This window comes from Capricornis sumatraensis, chromosome 1 (genome assembly GCF_032405125.1).
Source record: "Capricornis sumatraensis isolate serow.1 chromosome 1, serow.2, whole genome shotgun sequence".
Lineage (NCBI taxonomy): Eukaryota > Metazoa > Chordata > Mammalia > Artiodactyla > Bovidae > Capricornis > Capricornis sumatraensis.
This window is the reverse complement of record NC_091069.1, coordinates 249,804,753-249,822,446: the sequence shown is the minus strand read 5'-3', so window position 1 is coordinate 249,822,446 and position 17,694 is coordinate 249,804,753.

Genomic DNA, 17,694 nt, shown 5'->3' with positions numbered 1-17,694 from the left:
CTTTGGCATAGTCAAGAAAGCAGAAATAGATGTTTTTCTGTAACTCTCTTGCTTTTTCAATGATCCAGCGGATGTTGGCAATTTGATCTCTGGTTCCTCTGTCTTTTCTAAAACCAGCTTGAACATCTGGAAGTTCATGGTTCATGTATTGCTGAAGCCTGGCTTGGAGAATTTTAAGCATTACTTTATTAGTGTGTGAGATGAGTGCAATTGTGCGGTAGTTTGAGCATTCTTTGGCATTGCCTTTCTTTGGGATTGGAATGAAAACTGACCTTTTCCAGTCCTGTGGCCACTGCTGAGTTTTCCAAATTTGCTGACATATTGAGTGCAGCACTCTCACAGCATCATCTTTAAGGATTTACTGACAAGTAAAAGTGCCGCGGCCAGCACAAGCAAGAGTCGCACCTGCAAGGGGAGAGAAACGGAGTGTCCCCGCGTGGAAAAATAAGAGAGAGAGAAAAGATGGGGTTGAGAGGATCAGACCCACTATGTCTGATGCCTTCCTTTATTAGGCCACGGTATTTATAGGGTAAAGTACGTGACTTAAGACATGTACAAGGTTATTCTTTAATCTCCAAATACTATCACCAGACCCCTACCAATGTATGCATAAGTAATCTATCTTCTAAGACATGTTGCAAGAGCCAGACCTCCTGGAGCAAGACGGCCTGGAGCCTTAAGGGCTGTAAAAATTCTTGAGGGTGGCGGGACAGGGAGCTTAGGTCAACGCCTAAGGCTCCGCATACCTGCGGAGCAGCTCCCAGGATTCGACCCTTCACGGGTCGTCCCCCGCATCTCCCCTCTCTTTATTTTTTAAAAGCTCCATAAGGTGTCGCTGTTGCAACATGTTTTTATGTATCAGAATTTTGACATGTAAAACTTCTTTAACAATACTACGAATAAGACAAGGAGCCAGACAAATCACGATTAGCACAACAGTCAAAACCGCGCCCACAGCAATTATGCTTCGCCATAGTGAATGCAAGCTAGGGAAATTAGAAAATAAATTTTGCACAAAATTGTTAACAGCATCAGCAATATTTAAAGTAGCTTTAGAAGAATTTTCAATATCAAGAATTTCATTATGTAATTGCAATAAATCTAAAGAAACATTAGTATTAAACCAAATTCCTTGTAGATGTTTTTTCACCTTATCCCAAGGAAAGTCAGATGCATTATAAGCCTTTTTTGTAACACAAATCCATTTATAATTAGCATGACATTGAATTTTCATGCGAAAGCTAATGCTCTGAACTTGTTCTCCTAGAACTCTAACCACATCATGTAAAGCTGATAATCTATCTTCTATTTTTTTTATCTATATCTTCTTGTGTTCCCATTACTTTAGTAACATTATATGACAAGGAATCTACAGTATGAGTCTCCTTTTGCAACACCTCTTATACAATTGGTAAGTATGCAATTAGAACAATTTAAATGATAAATATTTGATGACAATGTTATTTCCATAAGGCCTTGTATCAGCATGAATGGGTAAGGGACACAAGCTCGGGGATATAGAAACCCTGTAACTCCTACATTACCATATTTACTCCCACTGACATTGGGTTGCAAATATAGACTATTACCATGACCAAAAGCAGCCAAAAGTTTCCACAGTTCTGTTTGAAATATCTGAGCAGTGTTTACAGAGAGAATGGGTGGATGCTGTCCTCGATATTCAGGAAAATTAGGCTTTCCCCCAGGTGCCCAATCCCATAAAAAGGTGGTATTGGCATTGTTTATGTTGTACACCGACGCAACCCGGGCTCGACATAAAGTCCAAGGAATGTCTATTCCCATGCGGATGCTTAGATGTTTGTCACAAAACGGAATGTCGAGAGGTCCCGCCCCGTCACGGTGCGATCTTTTTCCGGTTTTCTCATCGATGCCAGAAATAGTCACTCGAGGATAGGATATATCAGCTGACACCTGTATACAGTGAGGATGTTGTAATTGATAAGAAAAGCACATAGGATATTGCATAGTAAGACCAAAAAAGGAAATATTAGCTTGCTGAGGGGAAATATGAGTATCGGATTTTCCTCCTAAAAGACTTGTGTCGTTGACATAGACAGGTACTATTTCTTTATCCCAGCCTAATGATTGAATCATAGGCGGGTCAGGGATGTATGCCCAAAAAGCCGTAGCCTCTCCGTATTGTATCCGCTGTAACAACAACAATAACATGAGCAAGATATTGGTAGGTGTTGCTGGAGGTTGTACATGAGCCTCATTCCAAGCATGTCGCATTAACGCTTCAATCTGCCTTTGGGTAGGCAGCTCACTCGCGGGCTCATCCAATGTCATGCGGTTCATTTGATATGTTAGGGAGTTCCTCCGTCGCGCGTACCAGCCTCTCCGGGATCCAGCGCGGCGCTTCGGCATTCTGTGGAAAAACACAAACATGTCCCCGTCCCCATATTAATACAGGGTCTGGCCCATACCACAGATTGGTAAGTGGATCCTTCCATCGTACAAGTGGTTTTTTGCAGGAGGGCCGTTCTCCCCAAAAACGTTGGGCTGCTGAATTGCCTTCTGCGTCTAAAGTTAAAAAGTTTAGAACAAAAAGAGCATGATTTAAGGCGTTATGCGGTGAGGGACTATACAGTTCATTCCCCTTTTTTTGTTTTAATAATTGATGTTTAAGGCGTTGATGGGCTCGTTCCACAATACCTTGTCCCTGTGGATTATATGGAATTCCTGTCTTATGATGAATTTGAAAAGAAAGACAAAAACGTTGGAAAGAACGGCTAGTATAACCGGGTCCATTATCAGTTTTAAGGGTGTGTGGGGTTCCTGAAATAGAAAAGCAAAAAAGCAAATGTTGAATACAATGACGAGTTGATTCTCCAGTATGAAGGGAGGCCATAAGAAAATGGGAAAAAGTGTCGATAGAGACATGAACATATTTGAGACGCCCGAATTGAGGAATGTGAGTGACATCTGTTTGCCAAAGGTGATTAGGGCGTAAACCTCGAGGGTTGATTCCATATTGAGGGAGAACAAAGAATTGAGGACAGGTAGAGCAAGATTTTACGATTTGTCGTGCAGCTTCACGGGAAATCTTAAATTGCAACCGTAAAGAATGACTATTTTGGTGATGTAAGTTATGAGATTTTTGAGCCGCATCGATAGCTGATTGAAAAAACACCTGTTTAGTAAGAACGTCCGCAATGTGATTGCCTTGTACCAGGGCACCAGGAAGGGTGGAATGTGCACGAATATGTCCAAAAAAACACGGGTATTGACGACGGTGAAGTGCCTGTTGAATTAATGTAAATAAGTTAAGAACGTCAGGAGAGGTTGTGCCAATAATTGGAACAGTTTCAATCATCTGTAAAGCACCGACCACATAGGAACTGTCTGTAAATAAATTGAAAGAAGTGGGTACAGTTAGTAATGCTTGATGGACTGCAAATAATTCTACAACCTGGGCAGAAGAGAAACTGGTATGCGTATAATAGGTTTGATGGTTAATAATTAAAGCTGCAGTACCATTAGAAGATCCATCTGTAAATATAAGTGTTGCTTTAGGAATGGGTTGTCGGCGAACTATTTTTGGAAAAATAAAGGCATGAAGGCTAGCAAATTGTAGCAATTTATCAGAAGGATAATGATGAGTAATCCGTCCCGGATAATTTGCGAAAGCTATAGGCCAATTATCTGAAAATTGAAAAAGCCAATCTTGTTGTTCCAAAGCATAAGGAATACAAACGAAAGGGGGTTCCATACCAAAATATTGGATGGCTTCATGACGTCCTTTTGCTACAACTTTTGCAACAAGCTCATAATAAGGAAGCAAATGTTTAGTTGGAGTAGCTGATAGATATATCCATCGCAAAGGCTTATCTTGATAAAGAACCCCTGTAGGTGCTCGTGGGGTGGAAAGTATATACAGACCCCATGATCGTTGGTAATCAAGATAAGTAATCTGTTGTTGTCTAATAGCTTCTTCTATTGATTGTAAGGCTGATCGTGCTTCTAAAGAAAGTGTTCGGGGTGACGCAGGGTCAGAGTCACCTTTAAGGATGTCAAATAATGGTTGTAAGGTGTAAGTGGGTAATTTTAAATAAGGGCGTATCCAATTAATATCTCCCAGGAGCTTTTGAAAATCGTTTAGAGTTTTTAAATGATCAGTCTGTAACTTGACTAATTGAGTACTATAAGCCCGAGGATATAGGGAGAAGCCCAAATAATTATAGGGAAAGTGAGTTTGAATTTTTTCATCAGCTATGACAAGACCATTAAGACTCAAGTGTTGTTTTAGAATAAAAAAGGCTTGATACAATAGATGTTCGTCAGCATGAGCTAATAATATATCATCCATATAATGCACTAAATATAACTGAGGAAAACGCTGACGAACAGGAGCTAACGCTGCAGCAACAAACTTTTGACACAGCGTAGGGCTATTAGCCATTCCTTGTGGAAGGACTCTCCATTGATAGCGTTGCATAGGCTCTCTAAAATTAACAGAGGGCAAACTAAAAGCAAATCTTTTACAATCTTGGGGTGCAAGAGGAATAGTGTAAAAGCAATCTTTTAAATCTATAATAATGATAAAAAATTTGTCAGGTATAGCAGAAGGAGTGGGTAGCCCAGGTTGTAGGGCTCCCATATGCATCATTGTTTCATTTACCTTACGAAGGTCTTGTAGTAATCTCCATTTTCCTGATTTCTTTTTAATAACAAAAATTGGGGAATTCCATGCAGAGGTAGAAGGTTCAATATGCCCAAGTCTCAGCTGTTCCTGCACCAGCTGTTGTGCGGCAGAAAGTTTTTCTTGTGTTAGGGGCCACTGATCAACCCATACCGGTTCCTCAGATTTCCAATCAATAGGATCGGCATGTGTCACAGGAGAATCAGAGGTCCCTAGGGAAAACACCCTAAGCCTTTTCGACTCTGATTAGATTTTAAATCAGGGGGTAAAATGATGCCTTGATGTTGTTTGCCTAAACCTTGGTTAGGGAGTAAACCCTGATCTAACATTAAATCTGTTACAGTGGGTGAAGGACTATATAAATATACACCCATTTTACTTAATATATCACGCCCCCACAGATTAACCGGAAGATGGGGCAGAATATAGGGTTTAAATTGGCCTGAATGGCCGTCTTTATCCTTCCAAGTAAGAAGGGACGAACTTTGTTCTGGATTAGTAGTTTGGCCAATACCTTGAAGAGTAGAAATGGCTATTTGTTTAGGCCATGTAGTGGGCCAGTGTTTATCAGAAATAACACTAATATCAGCCCCGGTATCAAGCACTCCGCGGAAAAGCTTACCATTGATGTGCAGTTCAAATTCTGGTCGTGCCTCGGTAACATTTTGCACCCAATAGGCGTCAGAGGACCCGAAACCTTTGTCCTGACGATCTCGGTTAATTGTTCTTCCTTGTATAACTAATGGAACTAAAAGGAGTTGAGCTATACGTTGTCCTGCATTAATTACAATAATTTTATGAGGAGCGGAGGCTAATATTTTTATCTCTCCGGTATAATCAGAGTCAATTATACCAGGATGAATAAGTATCCCTTTTAAAGACGCACTGCTACGCCCCAAAAGCAGTCCAGCAGTTCCTGGAGGTAAAGGCCCAAACACCCCTGTAGCAAGGGTTTGAACCCCCATCTCCGGAGTTAATACTGTGTAGGAGGTGGCACAGAGGTCCAATCCCGCGCTGCCTCTTGTGGCTCGATAGAGGTCTGCAATGGTTCTTTGGGAACCTGCAGTGTTGCCCCATAACATTGTTTCGGGGCCAGGGGCTGGCCCCTCACCCAGTTTCCCGAAAGCGGAGGTAAGGGATTACCTTGAACATCCGTCTTAGAACGACAATCTCGAGCCCAATGCTTTCCTTTTTTACATCGTGGACATGGAGTAGGAGGATTAGCAGGAGTTTGTTGCTGTTGTTTTTGGGGGCACATTACGGCCCGATGACCAAGTTGGCCGCAAACAAAACAACCTGAATTACCTGATTTTTGATATCCTTTCCTGTTTTTGGCTTGTTGCTGAAAAAGTACCTCTTTAATGCCTTTTCCTTGTAAAGCCGCTGCCATGGCAATGCCTTGCATGTAGGAAGGTCCAATGTCAGCACAAATGCGAATATAATCAGACAGATCTGCCTTCTTTCTATAAGGTCTTAAAGCAGCTTGACAGGCAGAGTTAGCGTTTTCAAAAGCCAATTGTTTTGCTAATACTATCCCAGCCTTTTCATCTGACATTATCTTACCTATAGTATCTAAGAGTCGTGCCACGAAGTCCTGATAAGGCTCATCAGGTCCCTGTCGGACTTTTGAAAGATCTTCTGTCTTAGTACCGGAGCTAGGAAGTTTTTTCCATGCCTGTCTGGCTGCGTTTGATATTTGTGGATATGCACCAGGCAAAAAATTAAGTTGAGTATTAGTAGCCTGGAAAGCGCCTTCACCAATTAACATTTCATAGGAGGTTTGTATACCTTGCTGCCGATTAATATCAGCTATGTGGGCACACTGTTCAAAATATTCAGATTTCCATAATAAATAATCTCCCCCTGAAAGACAAGCTCTAGCTATTTGTTTCCAATCATTTGGGGGTAGATTTTGAGTACCCAGATTTTCTATCATAGCAATAGTGAATGGAGCGGTAGGACCGTATTGTGAACAAGAGACCTTTAACTCTTTCAATTGCTTGAAAGGCAGTGCTTCATAGAAACGCTGGTTATTATTTTCAAAGACAGGAAAAGCAAGGGAAAAATCGGAGACAACCTCACCAAGTCGTTGTGCTTGTCTCAATGCCTTTTGTAGCGGAGACACCATCTCAGATGGAGGAGGAGGAGGAGGCCCCGGAGGGGGATCGAGACCAGCAACTACGGAAGGAGCATAGGCAGGAGGGAGAAGGGGAGCAGAAGGGGATTTTAAACTGTTACTAGGAAACTTAATTCCTAAGTTCTGCAAGGCAACAGTGAGATTTTTTATACATTCAACCAAATCATCTTTAGATGTTGACGCCCCCTTTTCTTGTGCCAAAAAACCCCAATCTTCTTGATGGTATTTAGCAGCCTCTTCATCTAATTCTGCCTCATCTGTGGAGGAAAGTGAATCATCATTATCTGGCGGACGCGACAAGTTACAAAAGGGAGGGTCACCTTTAATTCCCTTGGGAACAGCATACGTGGGCTCCGAATCAGGAACATGAAGAGGATTTTCTTCCTGTTTTAATAAATTTCCTAAACGTTTTAATTCATCATTATCAAAATCCAAGCAATCCCGAATTAGTGTCCAAAAAGATAAAGTTTCTACAGGAACCTTTTCAGGGCCATGTAAAGTATAATGAGCCCGAATTTGTTCCCCTACCTTTTTCCACGTCTCTAAGCTCACCGTGCCTTCTCTGGGGAACCAAGGACAAACTTCTTCAATAAATGAAAGAAAATTGGTTAATTTAGGTTTAGAAATAGTAATTCCCCGGTGTTTTAACATTACAGATAGCATATGTACAAAGAGTTGACGACTATGCGTCTGTCCCATATTTATACTCTCAACGATATACCTTACTGCTCCTTCCTTGATAGTCGCTAGTATACCTATATACTCACTCTTTTCGACTTAATATGAGCAGTGGCGAGGAGAAGCTGTCGATCTCGGGCCCCACGTTGGGCGCCACCTGCCGCGGCCAGCACAAGCAAGAGTCGCACCTGCAAGGGGAGAGAAACGGAGTGTCCCCGCGTGGAAAAATAAGAGAGAGAGAAAAGATGGGGTTGAGAGGATCAGACCCACTATGTCTGATGCCTTCCTTTATTAGGCCACGGTATTTATAGGGTAAAGTACGTGACTTAAGACATGTACAAGGTTATTCTTTAATCTCCAAATACTATCACCAGACCCCTACCAATGTATGCATAAGTAATCTATCTTCTAAGACATGTTGCAAGAGCCAGACCTCCTGGAGCAAGACGGCCTGGAGCCTTAAGGGCTGTAAAAATTCTTGAGGGTGGCGGGACAGGGAGCTTAGGTCAACGCCTAAGGCTCCGCATACCTGCGGAGCAGCTCCCAGGATTCGACCCTTCACGGGTCGTCCCCCGCATAAAAGGAAGCCAGCATTTGCCCGCCTTTTGGGAGGCGGAGAGGTGCTGTAGTTCACCCTTGGCTGCTGAGGGAAGGCTCTTCTTTAGCAAAGAATGCCAGTGAGCACAGACAGAGAAAAGGTGGAATTGTAGAAAGTCCACAATGAATCCAGTGAATGTTGGTTCAGGCCAAGGTCATCAGAAAATGCCACGATGCCAGGGGAGGGTAGTCACGGCGGGGTTTGCGGGAGTATCACCTATGCCCGCAGTGGCCTGCCACCCTGGAGGGCCCCCACGCTACAGCACTGTCACCCGTGGGGCACGCTGCACTGACCTCGTCCACCCTGTAGGTCCGAGACCGGCCTGGAACACAGAAAGGCAGAAGGCGGCACACAGAGCAGGGGGAGGCAGTCTCGAACCTGTTCCAGGACAGCGCCCCTCAGTAGCCTTTTTCAGTAATGAGTCATATGTCAGGGGGACCCAGGATCCCCAGATCCACTGATTCACTAGGAAGACTCTTGGCTGTGATTTATTATGGCAAAAGGATTCAAAGCACAGGGAAAAGGTTTAAAGAGCACGTGTTCCCCTAACTTCCGATCAAACAGCTATGGCAACCCATTGAATGTCAGAAGGAGCTTGTTAGAGATCAGAATCCGGAGCATTTAGGGGACTTTCCTGGTGGTCCCGTAGCCGACACTCTCCACTTCCACTGACGAGATCCCTGGTCTCCCGAATGACTCGAAACACCGCTAAGAAGTTAAAATAAAACAAAAAGCCCAGAGTTGTTATTATGAGCTGGTCACAGCTGCCTCTACCAGACACACCCGAACTCCAGACTCCCACAGGGAGGGCAGATGCCCAGCACCTGCTGTGTTGTTGCTCCAAACGCCTTAGGCCCATGAGTCACTCTTATCACAGTTAGGGTGCTGGGGTTGTTGTCATTCACTCACTAAGTGGAGTCTGACTTTTTCTGACCTCATAGACTGCAGCATGCCAGGCCTCCCTGTCCTTCACTATCTCCCGGAGTTAGCTCAAACTCATCTCTACTGAGTCGGATGCCATCCAACCATATTATCCTCTATCTCCCCCTTCTCCTCCTACCCTCAGTCTTTCCCAACATCAGGGTCTTTTCCAGTGAGTTGGCTGTTTGCATCAGGTGGCCAAAGGACTGGAGCTTCAGTTTCAGCATCAGTCCTTCCAAGGAATATTCAGGATTGATTTCCTTTAGGATTGACTGATTTCATCTCCTTGCAGTCCAAGGGAGTCCAAGACAAGAGTCTTCTCCAGCACCACAATTCAAAAGCATCAATTCTTCAGTGCTCAGCCCTCATTATGGCCCAACTCTCACATGCATATATGACCACTGGAAAAATCATAGTTCTGACTATACAGGCATATGTCAGCAAAATGATGTCTCTGCTTTTTAATACACTCTGTATGTTTGTCATAGTTTTACTTCCAAGGAGCAAGCGTCTTTTAATTTCCTGGTTGCAGCTGAAACAGAGCAGGACCCTATGGTCCTTGCTGCCTGCCTGCCCTGCATATCTTCTGCCTGCCTTTTGCATGTGGAAAACTTTAGTCAAAGAAAAAGTTTAATCAGAGAAATGAGACCATGTGAAAACAAAGAGAAACAGTCTAAGGAGACTAAGTGATAATAGTGTAGTCGTTAAGCATAGTCATGGACCTTTCGTTCTTTCTCAAGGGCTATAGATAACATTCTGATTCATGTCCTGTGAGCTGTCCTACAGATACCAAAACACCAGGTGGAGAATTTAACTACATGATGTCCAGGCTGTCCCCAGGACATGAGTTGCCACACATCCGAGAACTGGCTGCAAAGAGATGGGAACAAATGGACCCTGGAACTGAAGACTAACTGTACCTAAAACAACCAAGATGATGCTGGTCAGAGCACTGATGACCAATTTGAAGATGACTGTGCTCTTTCTGCTTTCCACCCCAACTCTGTCTATCAGTTCAGTTCAATTCAGTCACTCAGTCATGTCTGACTCTTTGCGACCCCATGAATCGCAGCACGCCAGGCCTCCCTGTCCATCACCAACTCCCGGAGTTCACTCAGACTCACGTCCATCAAGTCAGTGATGCCATCCAGCCATCCCATCCTTGGTCGTCCCCTTCTCCTTCTGCCCCTAATCCCTCCCAGCATCAGAGTCTTTTCCAATGAGTCAACTCTTCACATGAGGTGGCCAAAGTACTGGAGCTTCAGCTTTAGCATCATTCCTTCCAAAGAAATCCCAGGGTTGATCTCCTTTAGAATGGACTGGTTGGATCTCCTTGCAGTCCAAAGGACTCTCAAGAGTCTTCTCCAACACCACGGTTCAAATGCAATAATTCTTTGGCGCTCAGCCTTCTTCACAGTCCAACTCTCACATCCATACACGACCACTGGAAAAACCATAGCCTTGAATAGACGGACCTTAGTCGGCAAAGTAATGTCTCTGCTTTTGAATATACTGTTTAGGTTGATCATAACTTTTCTTCCAAGGAGTAAGTGTCTTTTAATTTCATGGCTGCAGTCACCATCTGCAGTGATTTTGGAGCCCCCCAAAATAAAGTCTGACACTGTTTCCACTGTTTCCCCATCTATTTCCCATGAAGTGATGGGACCAGGTGCCATGATCTTGGTTTTCTGAATGTTGAGCTTTAAGCCAACTTTTTCACTCTCCTCTTTCACTTTCATCAAGAAGGTTTTTAGCTCCTCTTCACTTTCTGCCATAAGGGTAGTATCATCTGCAACTCTGTCGATAAAAGCTCTCAATCCCTGCTTTTCAGGGAGTGGGAGTCAGCCTTGGACAGATGTCTGCCACCCTACCCCCCAGACAATTGTCAACATCTGAAATAAAGCAAACTCCCCTTTCCACCAACCTGGCCTGTGTATTGCCTTTTGAGTGGTAAGCAGCCCGACCCACACACTATTCAGAAGCATAGTGACCATCTTCAGTGATTTTGGAGCCTAAGAAAATAAAATCTGCCTTTACTTCCACTTTTCCCCCATCTATTTGCCATGACGTGATGGGCCTGGAGGCCATGACCTTAAGTTTTTGAATGTTGAGTTTTAAGGGAGATGAGAAAAATCCCCAAATCCAGGTTCCCAGCTAAGGGTCAAACTCATTTGCTGGACTCCCTAAGGATAACACTCTGGCCTAATATTAATGCTTTTCTGCACAGGCAAGGCAGTAAATATTTCCATCTCTGTGGGCCCAAACAACTGCTCCTTTGGTGCATAAAGCAGCTACAGGCAACATGTAAATGAATGGATGAGACTCTGATAAAAATTTATTTACAAAAATAAGTGATGGGCCAGGATTAGGCCCAGTGATTATAGTTTGCCAGCACATGGTGGAGAAGAATGCCTCAACTTTTAGGAAATAACGGTGACATGTTCGGTGAGAGTTAAATGTTGTGATGTCAATAAATGGATAAATGATGACATGCATGGAGTACACAAGGAAATATGGCAAAATGTTAACAAGGATTGACTCCAGGGCATGAATACAAGTGTTCATTGCCCTATTCATCCAACTTTTTCTGTTTGAAAAAGCTATTTAAGTTTTTCACCAGCAGTGGCACTGTTGAGCAGGACAAGATCCCTGCCTCACCAGCCAGGACTCAGCAGAGATACCAGGCAGTAAAGTAACAAATCCTTGCACTCCAGAGAGGACAGTGCTCTGGGAAAAGCCAAAACAGGAAAAGGGACAACAAAACTCAGAGGAAAGGGCAATTTTAATAGACATTCAGTGAACTTCCAACAAAGAATCTCACCAAAATAATATAATGAAATGGAGCAACATATACTTTAAAAATATTGGGTTGGCCAAAGAGTTCACTTGGGTTTTCCCCTAAGATGTTATGGAAAAAGCTAAATGAACTTTTTGTACAACTCAACATACTTGACAGTGTATACAGCTATTAGATGCTGATGGCCAATGAAGGGTTTCTTGCATATTCAATGGAACTAAAAAATACATGTCTTTGTTCAGACGAAATAAAATTTATATTTTAAGGCAGGATGAGAAAATGAAGCATAAAATTCTGTCCTTTCAGGCCTCCTTCTACCTTTGATGGCCAAGTGCATCCAAATTATACATTAACCAGACCTCCTCAAAAGTGAGAATGCCTGTTCAACCATAAAGATCATTTTTGTTTTGTTTTGTGTTTTCTGACGCTGGCAATGTGACTTCTTAGAAGACAGCATTCTTTCCCAACTTCGTAGGGGATCATGGTGACTGGACTATGTATCCTTGGTGAACTGTATCTAAAATGTCAGTGTGTCATTTTGATGGATGGTTCTTTGTCTCGAAAATGTATATGACCATGCCTTTGACTTCTAACAGCCAGAAGAGTCTTCAGAATTTTCTATAAGACTTTTTCCTGGCTTATAGTCCTCAATTTGGCTCAAATAAAGTTCTCTTTTTTTCTTCTTGTCAGCTGAATTTTCCTCGACAATTCTACCTGCCAAATTATCCTTCTTTAGGAGACTTTCCAAAATCTGCTGTGCATCGCAGGCAAGAACCACCCATGGATATTAATCAGTGGCAAAAGGGTGATGACAAACATGATATTCTTACAGCCTCAAAGGACTTATTGGTTAATGGGAAAATTAGTGACGTTACAGTGGAGAAACCCCGAAGACATGCCTTCACTCAAGATGGAGATCTGCGTCACCAGCGAGACGTATGGACGTCACATGCCCTCAAAGTGACGCACTGAAAGGACAACATCACTTTGGTGGTGTCCCTGCCCCAAACACACAGCCTCCACCTCATCAGGAGAAACATCAGACGAGCCCAAACTAGGACCATTCCTCGACACAGGCAATCCACCCTCTTTATATGTGTCAAGGGTATAAAAGGCGAGGGGCCGGGAACCTGTCCCGGGTTGATGTCTGCTCAGAGGACTTGACCAGGAAGGGCCAGGTGGAAGGAACGTGGGCCAGGAGGACTCTAGTGGGAGTGCAGTGAGACGGGCCTGGATTCTGGACACAGGCTCCTCCCAGGGCATCTCAAGGCTCACTTCCGGCTTTGGTAACTACTATGTTTAGGCTTGTGTGAGAGTTTAAGGGTGTCCCTGTTGGCTCAGATAGTAAAGAATCTGCCTGCAATACAGGTTTGATCCTTGGGGCAAATCCCCTGGTGAAGGGAATGGCAACCCATTCCAGTATTCTTGCCTGGAGGATTCCATGGACAGAGGAGCCTGCCGGGCCATAGTCCATGGGGTCGCAAAGAGTCTGATATGGCTGAGCAGCCAACACTTTAAGAGTTTAACATTTAGGGAAACCGGATAAAGAATTCACAAAAACCCTGTAGTATTTTTGCAGCCTAAAATTATTTCAATATAAAAAGTTAAAAAAAATTAAAGTTTAAAAAGAAAGGCAAGGGACTTCCCTGGTGGTCCAGGGGAAGACTCCCCGCTCCCAGTGCAGGGGGCCCACGTTTGATTCCTGGTCAGGGAACTAGATCCCATGTGCTGCAGTGAAGATCGAAGAGCCTGCATGCCACAACCAAGACACGGGGCAGCCAAACAGAGAAATGAAAATGAATATTTAAAAATTAGAAAAGCAAGAACAGAAAATCTGAGAAGACTTGGGAAAATGAGGTATTTTCCCATTTCTACAAGCATTATACACCCCCACCCCATCCTACCCCAAGGGCAGGGTTTTTCTGTGTCCTGCTTGTCTGTACCCAGGACGGTGCCTACGAGGTGACAGTGTGCAGAACAGATGTGAATAGCTCACTAGGTACAAATTAACAACAGAAGTGTGCTCGTGTATTCGACAAATAACAAAACCCAGCATCTCTCATATCCTGCAGCATCGTGGGGAGCCACTTCCGATTCTGAGGTTGCCCTGCTTGTGTTCGTTTTCTGGGACATGGAAAAAACCCCTGTTTGTAGATCTTGTGTGTCTTCCTACGTCATAGTCTTTCAACTCCAGACCAGCTTGGTGCAGACCGGAAGGGTGTGTGTGACACCTCTGAAGCACAATTTCATATCTGTGCTAGGAAGCGTGTGTGTTGAACCAGGGAGGGACTCCGTTCCCTGGAGAGGCTATAACAAAGTGGCAAAAACGGAGTGGCTTAGAACAATAGAAATGTATCATCTCCCAGCTCTGGAGGCCAGAAGCCTGAGATCAAAACTTCCGCAGGGCCACGCTTCCTCCGAAGGCCCCAGCGGAGGGTCCTCCCTGCGTCTTCCTGACGTGGGGGCCCCTGGTGCTCTTGGAGTGTGGCCGAGTCACCCCAGGCTCTGCCTCCATGCTCACATGGCCCCCTCCCCTGTGGCTCTGTCCTCATGCGCTGTGCTTCTTTCTGTCTCTCTGCATCCTCTCATTCTTATAAGCACACCAGCCACTGGATTTGGGGCCCACCCTCAGCCACTGTTAACCTCACCTTACCTCATTACATCTTCGAAGAGCTCATTTCCAAATTAAGGTTCCATTCTCAGGTTCTGGGTGGATGTGACTCTGAGGGGACACTATTGAACGCATTACAGAAGGGGCAAAGAAGACCACCTGACAGTCACTGCCAGCTAACGAGTGCCTGCCATGTGCGAGGACTGACTCATGAAGCATATAAAGCCTCTGTAAACTTTGAAAGAATCCTGCGAGGAAGGGATGGGTCTTGCACTTTTAAAATAAATATTCATTGACTTATTTGGCTGCACTGACTGTTCGTTGTGGTATGCAGGGTCTTCAGCTGTGGCATCTGAATCCAGGCCCCCTGCACTGGGAGGGCAGTCTTAGCCATGGGACTGCCAGAGAAGTCCTGACTTTTGCACTTTAGTAGGTGAGCAAGGGGGCTTACAGGGGATGCTCTTGCCCAGAGTCAGTAAAAGACAGGTGAAGGTAACACCCAGGCCAGCTTGCATGCCCACCACAGCTGTGGGTGCCCCAGGTGGGGGCCAGGACCGCTTCACAGGTGGCAGGTGGTGTGTGTGCCCAGTTAGCAGCATGGGCCTGAGCACAGGGGCTGTGCCCAGGGTGGCTCAGGCGCTGCCTTCCTGAGATCCTTGGTACTCTTAGAACAAGGGCCTGAAAACTCATTTTGTACGTGCATTAGACAGCCCGGCAGATACGGCTGTGGTCATGGCCCCGCCCTTCCTCCTGCTAGACTCCCCACCCCATGCCCCTGCCCCCTGCTGCTCCAGGACTCACACCCACTCACTCCATACAGGCTGCTTCTCCCCTCATATTCATCCCTCCGTTGTTATTATAGAAGATTAAGGAAATAGAAAAAGTTAGGGGAGGGAACCAACCATGGTCTCATGCGTGGGTGCTAAGTCACTTCAGTCAGGTCCAACTCTTTGGTGACCCCATGGACTGTAGCCTGCCTGGCTCTTCTGTCCTTGGGGTTTTCCAAGCAAGGATACTGGAGTGGGTTGCCCTGCTCTCCTCCAGGGGATCTTTCCAGCCCAGGGATCAAACCCATGTCTCTTCTGTCTCCTGCATTGGGAGATGGCAGGTTTGTTACCATTAGCACCATCTGAGAAGCCCATGGCCTCATGATCTAAAGGAAAACTTCTGACAGATCTGTTCTCTATTTTCTGTGCATAGGATTTTTATTAATTATATGTCAATTAAATAGAATCTATCAATTGTATTAACCACATTATATTGACTGTTTTGAAACTGCTTCTCAATAACACATCTAGCATTCTCCTATGATGTCATTTACTCCTCAAGAATGAACAGTATTCCAAAAGAAAACTTTTCTTTTTCTAAAAACAAAGAGTCCTGGGACTTCCCTGGTGGTCCAGTGGCTAAGACTCTGAGCGCCCAATGAAAGAGGGATGGGTTCGATCCCTGGTCAGAAAACTAGATCCCATATGCCATAACTAAGAGTTCACATGCCACATCTAAGACCTGGGACAGCCAAGTAAATAAATAAACATTTAATTTTAAAAAAGAGTCCTTTAGATAAAACTTTGGAAAAACACAGAAATTCACAGAGTGTTGTTAAATACCCATTCCCCACCTCTAGTGATGGCTACTGTTAGCATCGGTGAGTGTCCATCAATCCCACAGATGCCTGGGCCCCACCAAGCCCCAGGGACTTGGAATCTAAAGGGCTGGGAACTCAGGGTTACAGTAAGCACCCAGCGCTGCCAACAGCAGGGCCCTGGAAGACACAGTTCTATAGACACTTTTCTCCAACTAAACAGGGCTCCTGGCTGTGGACAGAGGCTGAGCAGTGAGGGGGCTTCTAAATTCTGGGATGGACATTTTTATACTAATAGGTAAATCTTCTGTCCCTCCATTAATTTTCCTTTAAAAAATTCCTAGCTTTGCCTGCTTTCATTGTGAAGTTTTATTTTTGCTTTACAGAAGTGTGTAACTGTAACTGAGCAAGTCCCCATGGGGCCTTCTCGGGACAATATGTATACATGTGCCCAGTCATGTCTGACTCTTTGTGACCATATGGACTGTAGCCTGCCAGGTTCCTCTGTCCATGGGATTTCCTGGGCAATAAAACTGGAGTGGGTTGCCATTTCCTCCTTCAAGAGAATCTTCCCAACCCAGGGATCAAACCTGGTCTCCTAGCTTCCCTGGTGGCTCAGAGGTTAAAGCGTCTGCCTCCAATGCGGGAGACCTGGGTTTGATCCCTGGGTCGGGAAGATCCCCTGGAGAAGGAAATGGTAACCCACTCCAGTATTCTTGCCTGGAGAATCCCTTGGATGAAGGAGCCTGGTAGTCCACGGGGTCGCAAAGAGTAAGACACGACTGAGCGACTTCACTCACTCACTCACTCCATTAGCAGGTGGATTCTTTACCACTGAGCCACCTGGGAAGCCCAGACTGTTCCCTTACCACCCTCTGCCCACTTCTTGTCTGTAGAAAAAACTTTAGCCAAAGAATAAATTTAATTAGAGGAGTAAGAACATGCAGAAGCAAAGGAAAGCAGTCAAACAAGACAAAATAGTAAGTTTAGCCATTAAAGACAAGGATCTTTGGGGAATACCCTGCCAGTCCAAAGATTAGGACTTGGCACTTTCACTGCTGAGGGTCTGGGTTCTATCCCTGGGCAGTGAACTAAGAGCCTGCCAGCCATGTGGTATGGCCAAAAAACAAAAAAAAAGACAAGGACCTTTATTTCCTCTTTAAAAATCTGTGATTAACATTCTGAGCCGTATCCTTTGAGCTATTTTAGAGATACTGAAACCCCCACCCAGTGGAAGAAGCTAACTTCATGATGACCAGGCTATAGCCATGATGTGAGCTGCTCCATCTTGCACAATTCTGAGAACTGGCCTCAAGGAAATGGGAACAAACCACCTCTGGAACTGAAGGTTAACTGTACACACAACGATCACGAGGATGCTGCTCGCACTAGCACATGGCCGGCTTCAAGACGACTGTCAACGGGAGCGCGCCCGACTCCAAGAGCCTGTCGGCGCTGACTGCAGCTCCCACACACGGCTCCCCCTCCGCCCCGGCCTCGCACCCCTGGAACTGCCCGTTGAAAGCTCCTGCCCCCTGATCAGCAAGGGGGAGTTGATTCTTTGGGACATAGGCCTACCTTCTCCCCCAGATTGCCGGCTTCTTCCTGACAGCCATCTTTCCTTTTACCCAACACTTGACGCCTAGCATTGGATTCCTGAGTGACAAGCAGCTGAACGTGAGTTCCGTAACATAAAGAGTCAAA